A 4,553-nucleotide genomic window follows, 5' to 3' on the forward strand; every position below is an offset into this window, starting at 1 on the left:
CCTATGGTTACACACAGGAGGAGAAAGAAATGGATTGCCACTGTGGGAAAGGGGGCAGGCTTTCCTTGCTGGTGACCCCTGTATAACAGTCCCTGGTACCCCAAAGGATGACGTGGTGTTTCCCAATGGGGTCCGCAGACCATCTGCTGCAAAAGCACTTGGGCTGTTTCCAGGAATGCAGATCCCTGGGCCCCAGAGACCAGCATCTCTGGGGTGTGGACCTGGAATATACATGGTTTCAAAGCTCCCTAGGTTATTCCGGTCCCCAGGAAAACTGGAAAAGTAATTGGATTGGTTGGACAGAACAGTGTCATCTTGGGTAGGGCCATTCAGTCCCTCCGTGACCTTGAGCATTTGCCTTAACCCCTCTGATCCCACCTTCAACTTTGAGTTGACCCATCATCTTTGAGATGGAGCTTCTAATACCAGCCTCCTAGAGGCGATATGAAGATTTAATGGAATAAATGAATCATTTAATTTGCATTTGCTGCTTAATAAACATGACTTCCTTTCCTCTCCTTTCTTACAACGCCCTGCCCAATAACATTGTCCAGGTACCAGAACACGATGCCTGTGTTCTGTCCACTTAGGTGGCCTGTTCTGGAGAGGTGATCTTCTCACAGATTGACCCATCATGATGCATTAATGGACAAGAGTAATGCGTTCACTCCCTGGCAGGTTATAAATGATCTGGCTATTTCTAACAGGATGCTTCAATCAAAAGGCAAAAAATCATGGGAAATGCAGACCTGGGAGAGAGAGGTGGGCACTGTGAACCATTATTTAAGGGCCGTCACCTGGTCACAAGGCTCTGTGTGGTGGGCCTCTATGTGGACCTGGCCCAGGAGTGTTACACACTGTTCCAGGGGTAACTACAGAACAGCAGATGAGTTCTCACTTCCAGAAGAGCCCATGCACTCTTCTCACCAGGGTGGTGCCCCTGGACAATTGGCCTCAGATATGAATTCATAGAGATCCTATGTAATAAAGATGGAATATGCTAATTGACTGTCACACCCTCACAAAGATGGCAGTGCCCATAGCCAATAAGGAGGGAACATGTTAATTGACTGCCATGGCCTCAAAGATGGTGGTGCCCACAGCCACAAGATGGCTGCACCTAGTCCCCTCAGCCCCACTAGAGCAGCAGGTGCATGGCACAACTGGGCCTGCCCCCAGGTGAGTCTGGCTGCTCCATGCACCTGCCTCCAGAGTGCCCCAGTCCCCTCAGCCCCCCAGCCACCCAGGGCTGGCCTGAAGTACAGGTAACCAGGGCTGGCCAAGGCTTGCACTGCTGGCAGTGGCAGTAGCAGAGGTGTGATGGGGACCTAGCCTCCTGCCCCTGAGGGCTCCCAGACTGTGAGAAGGGGCAGGCCAGGCTGAGGGACCCTCCCCCCTCCAGTGCATGAATTTTCATGCACCAGGCCTCTAGTGTTACTATAAACTTCCATTGCTCATGATATCAACTCACGCAATTCACTATTTGGGAAGCCTGTGGACTCCATGAGCCACTGCATCTCCTCGGCCCTTGAGTGAGGCAGACACGTGTATCATACAAGTGTGGTGTCCTAATTGGCTGTCTGGCCTTAGGCTCAGGGGTTGCCATGGGCCACAGTAACATTGAGAACCACTTTCTGTATATGGAAGCAACTGCCCACCTCACCTTGTCCACTGGCAGGTTCTAGGGATGTCTGAAAACTACCACAAGGCCACCAGGACTTCTGTTTCCCCTCTGGGTCTTTCCAGCCATTTCTGAAGGGTGCTCCTTGAGACACCGTGACAAACTCTCTCAGTCAGTTTAAGACTGGGCTCTTCCAAACAATAATATAAAGCACCAAGAGGGAGAAGGGGCATATATATATATATAAAGAAATACCACCACTGAAATGTCATGACAAACATGTTAGAAATGAATTACACCCTAAGTGGTTTGGCTCAGTGGATAGAACATTTGCCCTCAGACTGAAGGGTCTTGGGTCTGATTCCGGTCAAGGGCATGCACCTTGGTTTCGGGCTTGATCCCCAGTAGAGAGGTGCAGGAGGCAGCTGAATAATGTTTCTCTCTCATTGATGTTTCTCTCTCTCTCCCTTTCTCTCTTTAAAAAGTCAATAAATATTTTTAAAAAGAAATTAAGTACAACATGAAATTAGGGTAATCTTTTAAGTTTTTTACAATAAAAATATTTTTTTATTGATTTCAGAGAGGAAGGGAGATGGGGAGAGAGATAGAAACATCAATGATGAGAGAGAACTATGGGTCAGCTGCCTCCTGCATGTCTCAGACTGGGGATCAAGCCCACAACCCAGGCATGTGTCCTGACTGGGAATTGAACCATTATCTCCTGGTTCATAGGTCAACATTCAGCCACTGAGCCAGGCTGGTCAGGAAAATTAGGGTAATATTCAAGGCAGTGCAGCAGGCCTTAACTCACATGCATGAAAGTTGAGATAAGAGAGATTATGCATGTGAATGTGTGGAGAGTCAGGCCAGAGGCCCCCGGGGGGAAGGTTGCAGGGAGCCGCATGTAGAAGGCAGTGCTCACTGAAGCAGCTGGAACTTTACTGTGTGTGGGAAAGAGATCAGTGCTCAACCAAAGCGCATGCAAAACCACTGCTTCCAACACCCGCAACCACAACTTTCTCTTCCATGAGACTCCCCCTACCCCAACCCAGCCTGGATGGTGGAGTGGGATTTACGGAGAATTGGAAGTCCATTCCAGAGCAGAGCCAACCAGAAGCGAGTCAGAGGACGAGCAGGACATTCCAAGCTTGGCAGGTGACTAGGCAGTCACTCTGTCCTGTCGCCTGACTTGGTGGCTTTGGATTGGAACCATCTATGAACGGCTCCAGTTGTTCAGAACTCCACAGGGGGCCCTCAGAAGGTTCAACGAGTGACTTGTCAAGATTACCAAGGGTCCTAGGCAGTGTTTCTCAATGGATAGAACATGGGCCTGTAGGCTGAAGAGTCCCAGGTTTGATTCCTGTCAAGGTCACATGCCTGGGTTGTGGGCTTGATCCCCAGTAAGGTGGGGGAGGGTGCAGGAGGCAGCTGATCCATGATTCTCTCTCATCATTGGTGTTTCTATCTCTCTCTACCTCTCCCTCCCTCTCTGAAATAAAAATAAAAATACATTTTAAAAAAGATTTATTGTTTTTTTTTTTAAAAAAAAAAGATCACAAAGGAATTAAAACTAAAATCATCTGTTCACGCACTTTGGGTTGTTTCCTACAACAAACCCCTGTACTTGAAGCCGGTGCCAAAATGCGCTGTGGTTTCTAAGTTGCATTATTTTCTGTTTCCCTTCCTCTTTTTTTTTAAAATATATTTTTATTAATTTCAGGGAGGAATGGAGCGGGAGAGAGAGAGAGAAACATCAATGATGAGAGAGAATAATGGGTTGCCTGCCTCCTGCTCATTCCACACTGGGGATCGAGCCCGCAACCTGGGCATGTGCCCTTGACCGGAATCAAACCTGGGACCGTTGAGTCCACAGGTCAATGCTCTAGCCACTGAACCAAACCAGCTAGGGTTGTTTCCCCTCCTCTTGATGCCTTACAGAAGATGTCTGAGTTGCCTTCAAGTGCTTTATGGTTTATAAATTGGCAAAATAGCTTCAACTTTATGTATTTGAAAGGAAGAAAATTTAGGATGGCCAAAAGCCGATGTTCTGTGTTACTCTTTGTTTTCAATGCAGAGGGAAGGCATTTATAAGTACAGCCAACCCTGGCAATGTAACCATCCCTCCATTCTAAAGATTAATTTGCGAATTTGTGAGCCTTAGTAATTGATTGCATGTCCATTGGGAATAATCCATATATTATGTATTTATAACCATACTTAAAACTTTTAGCATTTCCGTCTATGACAAAATATAAAACTAAATAACTCAGGTGAATTTCAACCCAGTTGAAACTATGTGTGTTTTCAGAATGTTTTGGTCCTTTCTGTTATATTTGAGCTGTAAAGCTGAAGTTCAAGATTGAAGCTCTCTTAGTGATAAGGTCTTTAAACCTCGGTCCCCCCCCCCCTTCCTCCTTAATTTAAAAGAAGCCATACCATTGTCACCCTGCCTAATAACTACAAATAAATACATGCTCTTGGCTCCTCTTTTAGAGTTCACCATCAAAGTCATCAAATGTTGTCAGATCAAGGTTGCAGATACTTATAAATATACCACAGTAGTTAACAAAGCAGTTTGAAAGATCATTTGGATGGGGAGATTTTAGACACAATACTTAGCAATTCAGATAAAAATATTTATCTATGGCTGGGTCGGTGTGGCTCAGTGGTTGAATGTCAACCCATGAACCAGGAGGTCAGGGTTCGATTCCTGGTCAGGACACGTGCCTGGGTTGCAGGCTCGATCCTCAGTAGGGGCCGTGCAGGAGGCAGCTGATCCATGATTCTCTCTCAGCATTGTAATTTTTCTCCCTCCCCCTTCCTCTCTAGGAAATCAATGCAAATATATTTTAAAAACTATTTATATTTTAAAAACTATTTGTCTATGGCAGCTCTGGCTCCTATAATAAAGTACCGTAAACTGGGTGGGTGG

This window comes from Pipistrellus hanaki (genome assembly GCF_964339955.1).
Source record: "Pipistrellus hanaki genome assembly, chromosome: X".
Taxonomy (NCBI): domain Eukaryota; kingdom Metazoa; phylum Chordata; class Mammalia; order Chiroptera; family Vespertilionidae; genus Pipistrellus; species Pipistrellus hanaki.